This window comes from Hypanus sabinus, chromosome 17 (assembly GCF_030144855.1).
Source record: "Hypanus sabinus isolate sHypSab1 chromosome 17, sHypSab1.hap1, whole genome shotgun sequence".
Classification (NCBI taxonomy): Eukaryota; Metazoa; Chordata; class Chondrichthyes; order Myliobatiformes; family Dasyatidae; genus Hypanus; species Hypanus sabinus.
The window spans coordinates 26,190,575-26,210,882 of record NC_082722.1 but is presented as its reverse complement, the minus strand read 5'-3'; the positions used below and the strand labels follow the sequence as shown (position 1 = coordinate 26,210,882).

Below are 20,308 nucleotides of genomic sequence, written 5' to 3'. Positions count from 1 at the left end.
CTGGGCTCCCACACCACCAGGTTCAGAGTGGGAGGTGCACTGGGCTCCCACACCACCAGGTTCAGAGTGGGAGGTGCACTGGGGTCCCACACCACCAAGTTCAGAGTGGGAGGTGTGCTGGGGTCACACACCACCAGGTTCAGAGTGGGAGGTGCACTGGGGTCCCACACCACCAGGTTCAGAGTGGGAGGTGTGCTGGGGTCCCACACCACCAGGTTCAGAGTGGGAGGTGTGCTGGGGTCACACACCACCAGGTTCAGAGTGGGAGGTGCACTGGGGTCCCACACCACCAGGTTCAGAGTGGGAGGTGTGCTGGGCTCCCACACCACCAGGTTCAGAGTGGGAGGTGTGCTGGGGTCACACACCACCAGGTTCAGAGTGGGAGGTGCACTGGGCTCCCACACCACCAGGTTCAGAGTGGGAGGTGTGCTGGGGTCCCACACCACCAGGTTCAGAGTGGGAGGTGTGCTGGGGTCCCACACCACCAGGTTCAGAGTGGGAGGTGTGCTGGGGTCCCACACCACCAGGGTCAGAGTGGGAGGTGTGCTGGGGTCCCACACCACCAGGGTCAGAGTGGGAGGTGTGCTGGGGTCCCACACCACCAGGGTCAGAGTGGGAGGTGTGCTGGGGTCCCACACCACCAGGTTCAGAGTGGGAGGTGTGCTGGGGTCCCACACCACCAGGTTCAGAGTGGGAGGTGTCCTGGGCTCCCACACCACCAGGTTCAGAGTGGGAGGTGTCCTGGGCTCCCACACCACCAGGTTCAGAGTGGGAGGTGCGCTGGGCTCCCACACCACCAGGTTCAGAGTGGGAGGTGTGCTGGGGTCCCACACCACCAGGGTCAGAGTGGGAGGTGTGCTGGGGTCCCACACCACCAGGTTCAGAGTGGGAGGTGTGCTGGGGTCCCACACCACCAGGATCAGAGTGGGAGGTGCACTGGGGTCCCACACCACCAGGTTCAGAGTGGGAGGTGTGCTGGGGTCCCACACCACCAGGATCAGAGTGGGAGGTGCACTGGGGTCACACACCACCAGGTTCAGAGTGGGAGATGTGCTGGGGGTTCCACACCACCAGGTTCAGAGTGGGAGGTGTGCTGGGGTCCCACACCACCAGGTTCAGAGTGGGAGGTGCACTAGGCTCAGGTTCAGGAACAGTTATTACACTATGACTATCAGGCTCCTAAACCAGCATGGAATACTTCACTTACCTCAACTCTGAACTGATTCCACGACCTACTGACTCCCTTTCAAGGACTCGACAACTCTGCATTTCTATAGCACTGGGTTTTTATGGAATGAGGTTGCCAGTCCGATCCCCAACCCTCCTCCTGCAGCCGGGCTTGGGACTTTCCATGGCAGAGTTAACATATACATTCTTTGGTAATAAGTTGACTTGACTTTGGTGGAGTGTGAAAGGAGAGAGGAGGAACGAGAGAGGTGTTTGAGTAAAGACCATGCAGGGTTATTGGAATGTGCCTGGTTTGGTGAAGGAGGGAAGGGAAGCAGCAGAACTAGGAGACTGGGTAAGACACCTCATGACAGAAGAGTCTATAAGCTCTTTTTGCAGTTGAGGGTGAAGGAGATAGTTAAGAGGGGCATAATAAGACAACTTGCACAGGATGAAAACAGTTGAGGTTATCCTCACACCGCAGAATGATTTTTGGAGTAGTGACAAGTTTTAGTAGCTACACAGTGGGTGAAATAATTCTGCATCCAGTTTAACCAGATCAGATGCTAAATGGCTAAACATTTCCACCTCATCCATTAAGGATCCTCAATATGAGGCGAGGAGTGCTGTGCCAGGCCAGGGTGAGAGAAGTAGTTTGAACAGGAGGGAGGTGCAGTACTAAGATGTTGCAGAACTGTTGTAGTGAATGGAGATTGGACAGGGATCTCACAGATGGAATTAGGATTGTCCTTATGAGGATGAGTTTCTTCCTCTCCACTTCTGTGTCTTTGGAGGTGGCCAATGAACTTTTCCACTGATGAGGCAGGTAGTTTGTGAGGTGTGCTCCTTCCACTGCTACTGCTGGAACTGCTGAGTTCCTCCAGCAGTTTGTCTTTTGCTTTGGATTACAGCATCTGCAGTCTGTCCTGTCTCCAGACAAGAGCTCCGAGTTCAATCATTTTCTGTTCCCGTTTACTGACAAAACTCTAAAGTGCTGTTATGGTACTATTATAGGTTCACCAGTGAAGGGCAGAGTTGATTGGGATAAATCAGTTCTTGCACTGCAAACTAATTTTCATAGCAGAACCTGAAAGTGAGATGGGGAAAACCAGGCAATCAGCATCAAGGCTGTCAGCAGTGTAATCTGTGACTATCGGGGCTGCAGTTACTTGGTCTTGACTATAGCATCAGGTGGATGATGGCAAGTCAGTCACTCATTTTCTACCAGATCAATGAACAAGCGAAGCAGGCAGCCTTGAGTTGGGTGCTGATTTACAGTTTCTAAGGTCCAGTCTCATCCTCGCTGAAGTTGTGTGCTTTTCCATTGTGACAGATAACAGGCTTCGTCGTACAACTTAGTAAATAGTCAAGCAGGTTTGTAAAATAGTCTGCAAATGATTACTACAAAATGCAGTTTTGCATGTCATTTGTTAATGATGTAATATTTGTCAATGATCAAAAAGAAGTTTGTTATCGCTGATGTATGTCATAAAATTCATTCTTTTGTGGCAGCATTGCAGTGCAAGACATGAAATTGTTACTAGTTACACTAATGAATAGTGCAAAAGAGGAATAGTGAGGACCGTTCAAAAATTTGATGGTGGAGGGCAAGCAGCTGTTCCTAAAATGTTGAATGTGCTGGCAGTAATGAGAAAAGTGCATGTCCTGGATAAGGAGGCTCATTAGTGATGGATGCTGCCCCCACCGTTTGAAACGGTGGGCAGAGTTGTCCCAGTGGAGCTGACTGAGTCTAACAGCCCTCTGCAGTCTCTTTGAGTACATTGGAGCCTCCACCCCAGACGGTAATGCAACGAGTCAGAATGCTGTCACTAGTAATTTGCCAGAGTCTTTGGTAACATTCCTAATCTTCTCAAATTCCTAATGGAGCATGGTCACTTGTGTGCTTTCTACATTAATGTTGGGCCAGGATAGATCCTCTGCAATACTGACACCACAGCGCTTGAAGCTGTTCACTGCTGGCCCCTCGATGAGCACCGGTATTTGTTCTCCCTTTCCCTGTCCTGAGGTCCACAATCACTTCCTTGGTCTCACTGACATTGAGCGCAAAGTTGTTATTATGACTCCACTCGATCCGCTGATCCATCTCACTCTTGTACACCTCCCTGTTGCCATCTGAGGCTCAGCCAACAACCTGTCCTTAGCAAGTTTAAGGACAGTATTGGAGCTCTGCCCGGTCACAGTCATGAGTGCAGAGAGTAGAGCGGTGGGTTGAGCATGAATTCTTTGAGGGAGGAGGGGATATTACAACCATTCAGCACCACTGTAGTTTCCTGATGAAGAAGTCAGGAATCCAGTTGCTGAAGAGAGGTGCAGAAGATCAGATTTTGAAGTTTGTTGATTAGTATTGAGAGGGAGTTGATGCTGAATGCTGAGCTGTAAATGACAGACGGCATTCTGATGTTGGTATTCCTGTTGTCCAGGTGACCCAAGGTCAAGGGAAGAGCCAGTGCAATTGCATCTGTTGTTGTGGTGGGCAATTTGCAATGGGTCCAGCTCCTTGTGCAGGCGGGAGTTATCTCCAGCCATGACCAATCTTTCAAAGCACTTCATCACAGTAAACGTGAGTGCTCCCTTGCAGTTGTCATTGAGGCAACTCACCCTGCTCTTCCTGGATGCCAGTACGATAAATGCCCTATTTAAGCTGACTGTAACAATGAGAGGTTTGAAGATGTTCTTGAACACTCCAGTCAGTTGGCTGACATGGGTTTTCAGTATCCTGCCAGGTTCAGCATCGGAGCCTGACACCTTTTATTTAAACAACACACACAAAATGCTGGTGGAACACAGCAGGCCAGGCAGCATCTATAAGGAGAAGCACTGTCGACGTTTCGGGCCGAGACCCTTCATCAGTCCTTTGGGCCTACTCCGGGCTACTCTGGAGATTTGGATCTCAAAACTCAGTTTGGTTCAGAATGCTGCTGTTGTTGCTCGCTTCCATTGTTTGCATGATTTCTGTTATTTTTGTCTCTGCATGTTGGGAGGTTGGTCTTTATTTTTTTCAGTTGGGTTCTTTCGGGTTTCTCACTTTGCGGCTGCCTGCAAGCAGACAATTCTCTAGTTTGTATTATTTATGCATGCTTTGAATCTTTAATTCCACTTGCTTTTTCCATTCCACAGCTCTCACTGCTGCTTTTCGGAGTTCAGTGCTCTCTCTCCAATCCTTCCCATCGATAGATTATCTGTCTGCTTTATCAGCGCGCACTGAACGATCCGTGTGGGCTGCAGGACTTCCAGCTGAGTACCGTTCAGATTCTGCAGAGTCTGGATGAAATCCCGGTGGTCCAGACAAGACTCGGCAGTGCAGCAGTGGCCATGCAGACCAGCACAACCTTCCACAGCACAGAGGACTCCTTTGCAAATTCTCTTCTGTCTGCGATTTCCAAAAAGCACCACACCAGAAGACCAGATCAGCCAATTACAAGCAAAAAATTGAAAGGCTTGGATCCAAGCGTTGAACAGTTTTACAAAGATCCACCTGTGAATGACAGGCACAAGAGTGATGAAATGCCTCTTCCCAAATAAAGATAGGGCCTAAACCTGGATTTGTGAGCTGGAGAATATCCAGATTCTTTCCTCATGACAAGGATAACTTGGACGATAAAGTACACACAGCATCTGAATGAGTTTGATGTTAAAGCTGGGTCCCAGTGTTGGTCATCACTCCTAAAGAGATTGAATAGATTTCATTCTGGTATTTTTGTATGAGTGTTATTTATCACTTAGCATATATCTATCTACATTATGAGGCCATTTCTTAAATGGAACTGCTTCTCAGGGACTGGTTCAGTGTGACGATTTTTAAGTGTCACATCAGTTGTTTTTTAACATTCTGTTTACCGTCCAATTAACAAATTGTTGATTGTGACAATCTGAGGGGGAGAAAACACCATTTAACAGCTTCTTTTAAACACTTTCCTAAAACCACAGCATTTATTTTGTGTGGCCTTGGCAATCTTTTAATGGCAATGTGACATTGCTCTTGCTTTATCGAAATTTTATTTGTATGATATCTAATAGTTAATCTCTGAAGTGCCAAAAGTATTATAGATATAATTTGAATTTTTCTTTTAAGACTACAACATTGATTCTGTACTGAAATAAATTGTTTTAAAATATACGTACCTTGTGGAGTTTATTGAAATATTACTGCGGAATACCAACATTACTAAAATGCCATGTATTATACACATCATTATGGTTATTTCTATTAAGCCTCCACACTGGAAGACAAATTTAACACCTTCATCTCCTCACCGTACACTGAAACCTTTTCCCCTCAACTCAGTTTGCAGAGATTGGTATTGCTCCATCACAAATGGTGGTGCACCTCAACAGAAAGGCAGCCAGCACTCCAAGACTCCACTTGTGGAACTAAACAAGGCCACGTTGCTGAGATCAAAGCACTGCATACAACAGCCACTGACTGTCTCCTAACAGTAGCAAACATAGATTCTGGAAGTGAAGTATCTGTTTTCTGCTGCATTAATTATATTCCTGCAAACACTCTTGTCTCATCGTAGGATGGAGAACGTGTGAGGATTAACAGACTAAATCAAAACAATGATGGTGAGAGAAATTCCAGCCTTGTGTCCAATTTATTGGAGGTCTGTCTGGAACAACATCATGAATGAAATATAAACGGCTCTAAATTTGTTACAAACCATACAAAGAGGATGTAACTCATTTATCCCAGTAGAAGCCCTACTAAGCCATTGCGATACACATTGGCAGGGTTTCCTTCCTGTTACAAGCATTCTCATTTTCATTTCACAACCGAGCGGCAAGGTAGCATAACAGCGTGTTGTTTTGCATCGCCACAGACCCGAGTTCAATTCATGGTGCTGTATGTAAGGACAGTGTGGATTTCCTCCAGTGGCTCTGGTTTCCTCTCACATTCCAAAGACATACAGTTTATGAGGTTATTTGGTTACATGGGTGTAACTGGGCTGTGCAGGCTCATCGGTTGGAAGGGCTGTTACCGAGCTATGTCTCTAATTCTTCAAAAAAATCTAAATCTAACAACGTAAGCGATGCTTAATCTCAAATGTTTCTTAGTACCTGAAGCATTGAATCTGTTTCTCCACAGATAAGACCGTAAGACACAGGAGCAGAATTAGGCCATCCAGCCCATCGAGACCACTCCGCCATTCCATCATGGCTGATCCTGAATCCCATTCAACCCCATACACCTGCCCTCTGGCCATATCCCTTAATGCCCTGACTGATCAGGAATCTATCAACTGCTTTGAGTATGTCCACGGTCCTGGCCTTTACTACATTCTGTGGCAGAGCATTACACAGATTCACCACTCTTTGGCTCAAAAGAAATTCTCGTCCTGTTCTAAAAGGTCACCCTTCAATTTTGAGGCTGTGCCCTCTGGCTCTGGATACCTCGACCACAGGAAACATCTGCTTCACATCCATGCTATCTAGTTCTTTCAATAGTTGGTAGCTTAACCCCTTCATTCCCAGAATAATGCTGCCTGACCTCCCGTATTTCCAGCGTTCTGTTTTCATTTCAATTTTGTAACAACAGGGGATCTTTTGCAAATGGTCCTGTTGTGATTGTAGCAAAGAAAGTCAAACTTTTGACTATATCATTAAAGGTGGCTTCCCAGATCTTTCCCAGATCTCATGACTGGCATTAGGCAAACCAGATCTATGTTGTTATCACCGTTCGATAAGAAGATGGGAAGAGATCTAGTTATGGCTCTTAACAATTATGGATAGCATCTAGCCTGATGAGGAATTAGGGAAGATTTAACTTGTTATACCATGGGATTAAGCCGGGCAGATCAGAAGAGATCCAGCTTCCTTGCTGAAATCTGTGCTGCGTTAACAGCTCTCAAGTGGTGGTGGATATTCTGAAATTTGCCTCTGTAGGATCAAATGGGCAGAAAGGGGAGAAATCAGACAGGGTTTCTGATGTGCGCTCAAACTCCTGCTGGAAATGCATGTGTTGATGTCAGATAACAGCTTAAATAATAACTGTTGGAGTTGTTTGTAGCAATAAATTTCCTTTGGCAAGGAGGCCAAACTATGTATGACCAGAACTAATTTAATAGGTAAAACAATTAAAGGGTATTGGAAGAAAAGTTTGAGGGTAGGAGACTGGGACTTAGAATAAGTAACCTACAGGCCAGAGCTGCCGAACTGAAAAGTGAATTTTGGATGGGTATCTCTTTTACAATGGGATAAACGGCCAGACATTTCTGTGAACCATTCAGATAGTGGAACCGTTATTTTAGCAATCCAGAGTTCTGTTACACCAAGGGGCTGCATGGCCTTTTGTTGCATATGTACTATCAGATACCCAGAGATGCTTGTTTCCAGAGTAATAGACCATGTGTTCTGCACATAACATTATTATCTACTCTTTGATTTCTCAAGATGCAGGTGGTAGTTTGCACTGAAGTGTCGGGAGATCAGAATCATCTATTATCACTGACGTGACGTGAAATAAATTGTTTTGCTGCAGCAAGGCAGCAAGTGACATCAGACAGAAGATCCTCCCCTGAACTGCACGCTTGTACAGTAAACGTTTGTGACTCGAGTATTTGTGTATCATTAGAGTCACCCTTCAGTGTGGGAAGTCAGCGATACTCCCAACAAGTACTGACACTGCTTTGGCAAGAGTGCATGAAATCTATTTAAATTCCTTTGCAAACAGGCCTCAATGACCCAGTTATATAATAATGGTCAAAGGAAATGGCAAATGTTCTGAATATCCAGCCTGATGGAAGCCTGCGTGTACAGTTACCTTGACACCCACTAGCAATATGGTCCCTATGGTTGTTATTGTGTCGGTCTGAGTCAGTGGTCACCTGTACATGCTGCAGCAACTGGGTCCTTGCGCCATCTAGTGGGTGTAATCGTGTTTACAGTAGGTGGCAGCTTCCAGTGAAGAAATTTTACACAATTCACCCAGTTGTCACATGATTGATTGAGAAAAGGATATTAGTTGGATATTGAGTTCCAATATGGCAGTGTGGTCAATAATACACATGATCTGTCTGCTCTGCATATATCGAGCAGACATTAGCTGTGATTCTGGCATCACAAATATGTGCAGATATATCACATGCTACACTTCAAACCTGTAACACTATGGGTGTTATTTCGGGTGCTCTTTACGCTGTATGGTGCACTTGCTGCCCGACCTGGCTGTCTCCAAAGATCATCACAAAGTTGAATAGTTGGGTTATAATGCCCTTGTTATTTCTGTGCTCATCTTTCTGCCTTAGTAACAATAACTGTTGACCTTCTATTGACAGTGATCAACACATGCAATGCCCGTGGAGATGGCTGAATTCAGACATTATGTAAGCTCTAAGCCTTGCATGATTTATGTGTTGTTGGCGACACCTCCACAAATAAGATCCTTTGGAATTTTTTGCTGCATCACTTTGATAATTAACCATGTATGGCAACATGTGTTGAGCAGTTTCACAGTAATATTCAAACTATTTCAGGATTTGCAGCTAAAGCTGCTTCAATTCTGTGAAGGAATTTGTTCTAGGGCTTGTTAGAAACTAGGTTTAATTCAGCACTCATGAAGTTCCAGCATACTTATTGAAGCTTCAAGTAATTGCTAATGAACTGAAGAGCCACTGAATTTCATTTTAATGTACAGCTCTGCCCCAGTGCATCAATGAGATTTCCACGTAACTAGTGTAAGTGGAATTTTCAGTGTGATGACCTGATTGTCGCAGGCAGTGACGCATGTTGCAGTTCTGTAAAACACTGGTCGGAGTATCGTGTTCAGTCTGGCTTCCTGATTATAGGAAGGATGTGGGTACTTTAGAGAGAGTGCAGGGGAGATTTACCAGGACGCTGCCTGGGTTAGACAGCATGTTTTAAGAGGAAAGATTGAGTGAGCTAGAGTGTTTCCTTTTGGAGAGAAGGGGGTTGAGAGGTGACTTAATAGAGGTGTAAGAGATGATAGAGGCATAGATCCGGTGGACGGCCAGAGACTTTTCCCAGTGCAAAAATGGACAATGTGAGGAGGCATAATTGTAAGGTGCTTAGAGGAAAGTAGAGATGGGGAAGGGGAAGATGCCAGAGGAGGGTAGGGGAGGTATTATTACACTGAGAGAGGTGGGTGTATGGAACCCACTGCTAGGTGTGATGATGGAGGGAAATTTAATAGACTCTTAGGACCATGGATGAAGGAAAATAGAGAGCTATGTGAGAGGGAAGGATTGGATTGATATCAGGGTAGTTTAAAAGCTCGACACAACGTGGGCTGCTCTGTTCTGTGATCTATTATTGCTCTTGGAAGAAGTTTGCTCTCAAGGATTGACCAAATCTGTGATGAAGATTTTGCTTTTTCATTTGATTTCATCCCTGACATCAGTTGCTGAAAGGAGCGCTCTACATGGAGTTTGCACTGTCTCTGTGATAGCGTGAGTTTCCCCAGTCACTCAGGTTTCCTAGTGATATGGTACTTGGTACATTGATTGGTTTCCGCAGCTAGGTGGAATCAGGATCGAGTTGATCAGCATTTCAAGAAAGAATAGTTTAAGGGGAAACATGGGGCATTCTCCGTGTTGTAAGAAAAATGAGATGTTCACAGTAGTCCTGCTGACAATTTGGCTGAGCAGCCGATGAATAATTTTCACAGGCAACTAACTAGGAAGAAATAAATTACTCTTTAACTTGACAATCATTTTGAAATGATTAAAGTAAATGTTAAACTGTGTTCATGGATGAAAGCTATGATGAATTCTCAAAATTCTTTAAACATTTTGAAGCAATTATGAAGGATTCCACACATGTAAAATTAGTATTTTGACCAGACAGGTTTCCAAGCAGTAATTATGCCTTAGCAAACTATTGAAAATTCAGTTACATCATATACAGAAATCACAGTATTGCAGTCAGAATCGGGTTTATTATTACTGTCCTGTATGATGTCAGATTTGTTGTTTTATGAAACTTAATGTTTGAATGATTAATATTCTTGTCAATCAACTGATTTCACATTACACCAAAGAAACTCCCAACATGACACTCAATGGAGAAACAAGAAGTTGCCCACAGCAGCTCCTGTCTTCTCACATTCAGTTCTGCAAATGCCAAGTCGTTCAGCTGATGTTGGATTTTCTCTTTGTAGTGGTGAGTTCTGAATTCACACTGTAATCTTTATTTCAAATCTTGGATGAATTCAAAAAGAGCATATTGTCCCACAGAATGAATGCACAAAAACAATGGAATGGAACCAGACCTTGTATTCTCAGTGTTATTTCTAATCCATGGGCTCATCTGTTTCTTATTACAAAAAGCAGTTTTTCCATTGACGAGATAAAGAGCATGTGAAGTATCATGTATGCAGGTAGGAAGGGACTGAACCAGGGGAATAAAACCCAGTCAAGGTCTGCTGGTATACATTCGGTGGGGCAGGAACAAGTAGACCCCTGGCCCTGGTCGTCTGTTAGGGTCTGCTATGATCATTACAAAAAGCATGAAATACCACAAACTGTCATTATGATGTCCATTTTCTAACAAACTTACACAGCTTTAACCATGAGACATAACTCTGCCTTCTGCTCACTTGTGCTTATCTTTATTGAATTGAATAAAGTCAATCAAGCATTCACCCAGTCCTAAAGGAGTACTTCAAAGTTTAAAATAAATAGTACAACCTTGAGATTAATCTTGTTGCAAACACCCGCAATACAAAGAAACACAATAGGATCCATGGAAAACCATATAAAACTAAGATTGGCAAACTTCGAATGTGCAAAAAAAAGAACAAATCATGCAAAGAAAATAAGTAAACAAATACAGAGCAACTCACTGGAGAAACTCAGCAATGAAGGCAACATCCATGGAAATGAAGAACAGTCGACGGTTCAGCTGAGACCCTTCTTCGGGACTGGAAAGGAAGAGGGAAGACACCAGAATTAAAAGGGGAAGGAGGCTAGCTAGACGGTGATAGGTGAAGCCAGGTGGGTAGGGGAGGTAAAGGGCTGGAGATAAAGGAATCTGATAGGAGAGGAGAGTGGACCGCAGGAGAAAGGGAAGAGGTAAGAGGCCGAAGTGGGGAATAGAGGGAGGAGAGGAGGTAATTGTTTTTACTGGAAGGAGAAACCAATATTCATGCCATCAGGTTGGAGGCTACCCAGACAGAAGATAAAGTGTTGCTCTTCCATCCTGAGGGTGGCCTCATCATGGCACAAGAGGAGGCCATGGACAACATGTCGGAATGAGAATGGGAATCAGAATTCAAATGTTTGGCCACTGGGAATTTCCACTTTCAGCAGATGGGGCAGAGGTGCTCGACGCATCTGTTCCCCCCAATGTACGATTGCTCTCACCAGTGCAGAGGAGGCTGCATCGGGAGCGCAGGACACAATAGACCACCTGGGCAGGTTCGCAGGTGAAGTGCTGCCTCACCTGGAAGGACTGTTTGGAGCCCTGTGCAGGTGAGCGAGGAGGTGAATCGATAAGTGTAGTGTTTTGTCTGCTTGCAGGAATAAGTGCCGGGAGGGAGGTTAGTGGGGAGGGACGAATGGACAAGGGAATCATGGAGGGGGCTATCCCTGTGGAAAGCAGAGAGAGGTGGAGAGGTAAAGATGTGTTGCTGGTAGGATCCTTTTGGAGACGGCGGAAGTTGCAGAGAATGGTGTGTTGGGGCAGAGGCTCATGGTGTGGTAAGTAAAGACAGGAGGAACTCTATCACTGTTACGGTGGAGGGAAGATTGAGTTAGGGCAGATGTTCTGGAAATGGAGGAGATGCAGGTGATGGCAGCATCAAAGGCAGACAAAGGAGGAGGACATCTCTGATGTCCTGGAAAGGAAAGCCTCATCCTAGGAACAGATGTGGTGCAGATGAAGGAGCTGAGGAAAGGGAATAGCATTTTTACAGGAGACGTGGTGGAAAGAGGTATAGTCAAGAGTGGAGTCAGTTAAGTGTTGAGGTGAGTGAAGCTGGTCGAGGTGCCCGATGGCTGCAGGCTGGGTTCCGAACCTGGGGTCTAGATGCCTCGGTTAATGGTAGGGGTCCATGGCATAAAAACATTTGGGAATCGCTCACTGCAGGGCAACAGCTGCTCCCGAACATGGTTGACATGGAGAAGTGAACTGAACACCAGTTCATTTTCTGTTTTGATCTTTAATTTATGTGATAAATACTAAGAACTTGAATTGTAGAGTTCTTGAAAGTGATTCCATAGGTTATGGAATCAGTTCAGTATTGGAGTGAGTGAAGTTGTCCTCTCTGGCTCGAGAGCCTGATGTTTGAGGGGAATTAACTAATGTTTGAGGGCAATTGCTAAACCTGGAAGGGTGGGACCTGAGGCTTCTGTTTCTCCTTTCTGATGAAGCGTATAGTTTAGTTTTGAGAGGATGATGGTGTTGAATACAGAGCTGTAGTCAGTGAAGAGCATCCTGATGTATGCATCTTCACTGTCCAGAGTCCAAGGATTGAGTGAAGAGCTGATGACCTGTTGCTGCCGTAGGGTCCAAGTTGCTCCTCAGGCAGGTGTTGATATATTTCATCACCAACCTCTCAAAGCACCTCGTCATCATGGGTGTACATACTACTGGAAAGAGTCATTGAGGCAGGTTACCATGTTCTTTATGACTTTATAGTTAGGACTTTATTCCCTGGAGCATAGGAGATTTGAAAAAGAGATACAATTGTGAGGGATATAGATAGAGTAAATGCAAGCAGGCTTTTTCCACTGAGGTAAGGTGAGACTAGGGCTAAAGGTCATAGGATATGGGTGCAGGGTGAAATTATTAAGGGGAACCTGAGGTGGAATGTCTTCACTCAGTGGGTGGTGTGAGTGAGGGATGAGCTACCAGCAGAAGTGTTCGTGGATTGGAGGGGTATGGAGATCCTGGTGCGGGTCAATGGGTCTCGGCAGAATAACAGATCAGCACGGACTAGATGTCTGTGTTTCTCTACTGAGGTGTTCTATGATTTCTATCTGCCATATTCTTGCAAGATGCCATTTACATTATAAAAATATATTTTCTATGATTTAATTACATTTATATCTCATTGATTTAAAGGAGGTGTCTCTTAATTTTCTTCTGCTGATGCTAGACACTTTGACTTTCCAGTTCTATCAGTGTTATGCTCTAGATAAAGGCGTAACCTTACAGTCACAGGTTGTTACGCTGCCTGGCCTGCTGTGTTCCTCCAGCATTTTGTGTGTGTGTCTCGCTCTCATGGTGTCTGCTCATTCACATGCAAATCAACCCCAATTCCCAGCGACTGCGAAATGCACTTCTGTTTTATACACTCTGAACATTCTCGGCCTGATGAAGTAAAAGTCATCGTTGTATCCTTGAGGTAAGGATCAATGTTAGACAAGAGAGGGGATGAGGACAAAGAAAGCTGTCCTGTCCCAGTTGGGAGCTTTGGAACAGATTCGGGAGTAGGTTGTTATTTCCTCCAGCAAGCTCTTACACTCAGAAAGACAATGATCCTTGCCTCATTTACTCTACCCTGCCTGTTTCCCAAAGTCTTTGACCCCTTAATAATACCATTTCCATCTGTCCTGATGGTGTAAAACTAGTTGATCCCTACCACCATCTCAATACTAAGACTAGGTCCCCTTACTCTAGATCCCATAAAGAGGGCAAACACTCCGTCAGCCCTCTGAGACATCAATACATTAGGCATAGAAGTAGTAACTGGCCATTTGGGCCCCTTTGTGTGCTCTGCTGTTTAATGAGATCATGAGTGATTATTTTCCTCTGCACCACCTCCCTCATCAACCCCCTGTTCCCTGATTCACTTCATACCCAAGGATCTGTTGAATTCTGTGCTGAATTTGCACAGTGTCTCATTCTCTTGGGTAGAGAATCCCAGAGATACACTGGTCTCTTTGTAAAGATATTTCTCTTCATTTCACATAGAAAACATCTCAGCCTGCAAGAATGATGTCCAAAGTGCTTAACTGTTCCTTGCAGACCCTTCAGCCAAGGAATCAACTTGGTCAAACTTCCCTCAACTGTCTCTGCTGTAAGTCTATGCCTCCCTCAATAAGGGGACCAGAACTGAACACATTACTCTGGTCTGGTCTTGTATTCAGTTGTAGCTAAACTTCCCTGCTTTTATACTTTAATCCTTGCTTAGAACAAAGTGCAACATTGCATTTCCCCACCTTATTACTTGTTTTACTTGCAAGTTACTTTTCTCAATTAGAACTCTACAGCATATTACAGGCCCTTCAGCCCACAATGTTGTGCTGACCATGTAACCTGCTCTAGAAACTGCCTAGAATTTCCCTACCACATAGCTCTTTATTTTTCTAATCTCCATGTACCTATCTAAAAGATCCTATTGTATCCACCTCCACCATTGCCTGCAGTGCATTCCGTGCACCCACCACTCTCTGTGTGGAAAAACTTACCCCTGACATCCCCTCTAAAACTATTTCCAAGCACCTTAAGATTTTGCCCCCTCACATTAGCCATTTCAGCCCTGGGAAAAAGCCTCAGGCTATCCACACAACCAATGCTTCTCATCATTTTACAACATCTTTATCAGGTCACCTCTAATCCTCCGTCACTCCAAGGAGAATTCTGTCCACAAGATCCTAACCCCTCCCATGTGACATTCAACCCAAATATTATCTTTTCTCTCAACTGAGAGAAAATCTGCAGATGCTAGAAATTCAGGCAACACACACAAAATGTTGGAGGAACTCAGCAGGCCAGGCAGCATCTATGGAAAAAAGTACAGTCAACAATTCAGGCTGAGACCCTTTGGCAGGACTGGAGAAAAAAGAGGAGGAGTTTGCTTGTTATTTACTTTAATAATTTCACATTTCCACTCATTATACTTCATCTCCCACCTGTTCACCCACTTGCTGATCTGCCTATGTTGTTTTGCAGACTCTGTGCTCCTCATTACTGGTTTCCTCAAATATCTTTGTGTCATCAGCAAATCTGGCTGCAAAACACTCGTCTTTCATCTAAGTCATTAATATAGATTAGAAATAGTCAAGTCACATTATCCTTCTGCTCATTTGTGATTCCCCCAGACACCGACAGCAAAACATACAGTCAAGGAACACACAGAATATGCAGGAGGAGCTCAGTGGGCCAGGCAGCCTCAGCAGAAAAGAGTGAGCAGTCGACGTTCCAGGCCGAGATCCTTCGTCAGGACTGGGAAAAAAGGATGGGAAGTCTGAAGTCAAGGCAATGTTACACGTTTTCTGGACAACGTATCGAGTCCTGCAGCGTGCAATCAGGCTGTTCAATCCAGTCATCACACGCCCATTTAGAGTAAACTGACATTAAATAGATTCTATTTGATTCCCCTCACAGACCCCCTGATTCACCTGCGCACGTGAGGCATTCAGCCTGCCAATGTTCACATGTTTGGGATGTGGGAGGAAACCAGCGATGTGGAGGAAACCCACAGGGGGTGGGGGGAGTGTGCAAACTCCGACAGAAGTCAGGATCAGACCCAGGTTGGTGGAGCAATAAGGAAAAGGCCCCATTAGACACGCTCATCTTCCCAGACTAAATGGAACTCGGCCATGGTGACACAACAAGAAGCCCACGAGCAGGACTGCACCTTATAAAGCAGCTGCTTGCCTGGGGACCTCTGACGCAGAGGCACTGGACACACACACTGTGCGTAATCAAAGAGGAGCCTCCTCTTCAGGCCCCCTTCTGAAGGGGAAACCCTCCGGTTCTGAGGTGGTAATCTGCTGCTTCTCTCCCCGGAGTATTTACCTTAACCAGCCCCGACAAACAGGAGGGAGCTGTAGGTCACACTGACTACTTGCAAGAAATCCGCTGCCCAGCTTTCACTGTCAAGTTCTGCTTTGTTGGCATCGCAGTTCTGTCTATGGGAGCAGTCTTCTGTACTGTTACGGCCGATAAAGTTAATAAGGAAAAGTCATAATAAAATTATATTTTTTCTCTTTTGTTTTGATTCTAATATTCTTTTATGACATCATCCTGCATTAGAGGCTGTGGTTCATGAATCGATAACTCAGTTGGACAGGTTTTTATAAAATCCCATTGCTCTGATTGCCATGGGGAGGGGATGGATAAAATGTCATTAAACCAAACCAAGCAATCGTTCCCTTTCAGTTAGTTCATTCCTGGGATATTGGACATCACGGGCAAGGCCAACATTTAACGCCCACGCTCATTGATCGACATCTAGCTTTTCTAAGTGGGCAGTACACACTGCTGTGGGTCAGACTGCACGAACTTAGCAGATTTCTTTCCCCGAAAGACATTAGGAATAACATTGCGAATAAAGAAGCTATTTGGTGGTTTCATGACTGGTGCAATCTTTTGTTTAAATATAAAATTATTAAAGTTCCTGTGATGAGATTTGAATGTCTATAGATCAGTGATTTAGGCCTCTAAATTACCAGTCCATTAACCTGACCTTTATGTTAAGATTCCAATGATACTGTATATACGTGTCCTTTAAATCAAGTGTAATCCTTTGAATTACTATTCTACCAAAACAATGCTGTTGCTACTATAACTGTAACTAATGACCTGGTCACTTTGTGTTGTGCTATTTTATCACGCCCTCTTGATGTTACACAGCTTGTTGCTACGGCTACAGGAAAAACAGAAAATAACATCCCTTCACTTTAGAGGAACATTTTGTAACTGAACGGGAACAGCAGAACTTATTGGAGAGATTATCAGGACAACACAGAAAGAGCTCAAAGGTGAGAGCAGTAATTCCTCCTTATTTAATACGTTAACTGTAGCCAGATCAGGTAGGGTTTGTACAGAAAGAAAGATTAAGGAGCATTGATTTGTTTTCAGATTTGAGAGCAAATCTTATTTTTTGCTGTTTCAGATTATTTTATGCTGAGTTTGATCTTTTCATATCTCTTCCTTCGAAGATTTGTGCCATTGTCTCAGTTTTTCATGCATTGTAACACTTCCACCAACATTTGCTGAAATGTGTCCCAATTCCCACAGGTCGCAGTCCTTTGACCCCAGTGTTGTTTGTAGTTAGTGAAGTGATGGTGTAACACAATGAAAAGAAATTGCTTCCCTCTGGTTTGCACCAGAATCAGGACATCGCTAAGCATGAGTGTTTTTAACGTCTCATCACTGTTGTTATACAACAGAGGTTCCCAACCTTTTTTATGTCATTAAGCAAGGGATCTGTGGACCCCAGGTCATACAACAAACGAGACCATATTAAAAGGAGCCACAAGCAGCAACCAAATCATGACAGATTATGCTTTTGATCATAACTAAGGTAATAATTCTTTGATGCTTCAGCAGAGAGAGGCCTCAGTCAAAGAAAGCAAAGAAAAACTCCAGGTTCAGTTATTTTTCTCCTTCCCTTCTTTATATCTGCTCATTTAGGACAGTAGAGATGCCAGGCAGGAGAGTTGAGTGCTCCTCTTATGGATGTGTTGTGATCTCAGGATTGCTTCCATGCCACATGCTCGTGAGGCCTGAACTAGGAAGATCACATAGTTTAATTTGTGTAGGAGGGAGGGCATCACAATTTTGGATCAATGGACTCTCTTCCAGGGAAGGTGGGACCTGTACAGAAGGGACAACTTGGACTTGAACTGAAGGGGGACTAATACCCTAGCGGGAAGGTTTGTTAATGCTGTACAACGGGGTTTAAACTAGAGTTGCAGGGGGATGGGAACCAGAGTGCCAGAAGTTAGTGGAGAGGTTGTGGAGGCAGATGTTGATAAGACCTCAGACGAAGTTAGGAATCAAAAGGTTGAGCCTGGTGTGACTGGTATCCAGAGCTGCATATATTTCAATGCAAGAAGTATCGTAGGAAATGCGGATGATAGTGCTGAAGATGAGGTATCTGGGCTTAGAAACAGCGGCAATGTATCGTGGGGAGAGGCTGTTGACAGGGTAAGATTGCAGTCAATAGGATGAGTTCCAATGTAAAAGGCAGACAAAATAGAAAATGGTGAATACAGAACTGAAGGTGTTATATTTGAATGCCTGCAGTACACGGAATAAGGTAGCTGAATTTGCAGCACAGTAACAGTGATGTGTGATGTTGTCGGCAACACTGAATTATGGCTGAAAGACGATTATAACTGGGAGCTTAATGTCCAAGGATACACATTGTATCAAAAGGAGAAGCAGGAAGACAGAGGGGGTGGCGTTGCTGTTTGTAAAACATGAAATCAAATCATTAGAAAGAGGTGACATCGGGTGGAAGGGTGTTGAATCGTTGTGGATAGAGCTAAAGAACTGCAAGGGTAAAAAACGATCCTGATGGGAGTTGTATACAGACCCCCAAACAGTGGTCAGGTGTGGTCTGCAATTTACAATGGGAGATAGAAAATGCATGCTAAAAGGGAAATGTCACAACAGACATGAGGGATTTGAATATGCAGGTAGATTGGGAAAATCAGGCTGGTGCTGGACTCAGAGAGGGGGAATTTCTAGGAAGCCTATGAGATGGTGTTTCAGAGCAGCTCATGGGGGAGCCCACTAGGGAATTAGTTATTCTGGGTAGTGTGCTGTGCCATGAACCAGAATTGATTAGAGATCTTAAGGTAAAAGAACCCTGAGGGGAAGTGATCATAATATGATCGAACTCACCCTGAAATTTGAGGGAAAAGCTGAAGTCAGATGTATCAGTATTACAGTGGAGTAAAGGGAATTACAGAGGCATGAGACAGGAGTTGGCCAAAATTGATTGGAAGGGAACACTGGAAGGGATGACGACTGAGCAGCAATGGCTGGAATTTCCGGAAGCAGTTCGGAAGGCAGAGGATATATACGTCCCAAAGAGGAAGAAGTATTCTAAAGGAAAAATGACACAACCGTGGCTAACAAGAGAAGTCAAAGCCAACATAAAAGCCAAAGAGAGGGCAAATAATAGAGTAAAAATTAATGGAAAGCGAGAGGATTGGGAAGCTTTTAAAAACCAAAAGAAGGCAGCTAAAAACGTCATTAAGAAAGTAAAGGTGGAATATGAAAGTAAGCTAACAATAATATTGAAGAGGATACCAACAGTTTCTTTAGATCCATAAGGTGTAAAAGAGAGGTGAGATTGGATATCAGACCACTGGAAAATGATGCTGGAGAGATAGTAATGAGAGACAACAAAATGGCAGAGGAACTGAATAAGTATTTTTCATCAGTCTTCACTGTGGAAGACACTAAGAGTATGGTGGAAGTTCTAAGTGTCAGGGGTCATGAAGTGTGTGAAGTTATCAGAACTAGAGAGAAGGTTCTTGGGAAAATGAAAGGTCTGAAGGTGGATACGTCAGGTAGGTGAGATGGTGTGCAGGCCAGGGTTCTGATGGAGGTGGCTGAAGAGATTGTGGAGGTATTGTTACATAACCCCGTGGGTACCTTGTGACTGTCATGTGACCATGATGTAATTGAGGCTCTGCTGGGCACGATGTAATAGTCTTGTGATGCTGGGGTGATGTAATTTTCCCGCCGGTGAGAGGTCATGAGATGGCCTGTTTCACCAGGTATAAAAGGAGCAGGCCTCTCTGTGACACAGATCAGTTCATGGCTTAATTCGTCAGTGACTCCGTTCTGCTGTGTATTTGATTTCATGATGCAGTTTCATTTTAAAGTGGAGTTTTAATTTCTACTGTAAGAATCATTGTGCCGGCAGTTCTGAAAATCACCGCCAGTTAGAGTCCAGTTGGAGAGTGAAGAATTATCGAAGTTCGGGAAGCTGAAGGATTGAGAAAAGTTGGTGTTGTCAGCGGTAAAACAGTATTTAATCTTCATTTGGAAGGAATTTAATAACCTGCAATCCAAGATAGTCCCTGCTAAAGAGCAGAAAGGACTGGTGCAGGGTTTCGCCAAGGAAAGGTCAATGCCTTTCAGCCGTTTTACTTCCTTCATCGTAAATCCTTCGAGCGAGGCATATTTCCGCTGGGATCAGCAATAACATCGTGACATTGAGGAATTCGTTACTTCTAGAAAAATCTCTCCTGACTGTGTAAATCATTTGGACTTTTACATTTACTACTTTTAAGAACTGCATTCGCATTTCTCGTTTTAAGAACTGTTCGAGCCACTGTATAGCAGTTCACTTCCGGTTAAGTTAGTCGTTTGTTTACTTTTGGGTTTTATTTTTTAGCAGTGTTTAATAAACGTTTTATTGGTTACAAAAACCTGTCTCAATTCTATATTCATTGTTGCTGAATCGTAA

The 20,308-nt window shown here is 44.3% G+C and overlaps 1 protein-coding gene across 2 annotated transcripts in view; it reads left to right on the top strand.

Annotated features, from left to right (window-relative positions):
• The first annotated feature begins 16,736 nt into the window (after positions 1-16,736).
• Positions 16,737-20,308, top strand: part of LOC132406761 (tubulin polymerization-promoting protein family member 3-like) — a 56,623-nt gene continuing 53,051 nt past the window's right edge. For both annotated transcript variants that reach the window (XM_059992705.1, XM_059992707.1), the window contains exon 1: positions 16,737-16,856. The gene's annotated coding sequence lies outside the window, so the exon portion shown is untranslated. The remainder of the gene's footprint in view (positions 16,857-20,308) is intronic.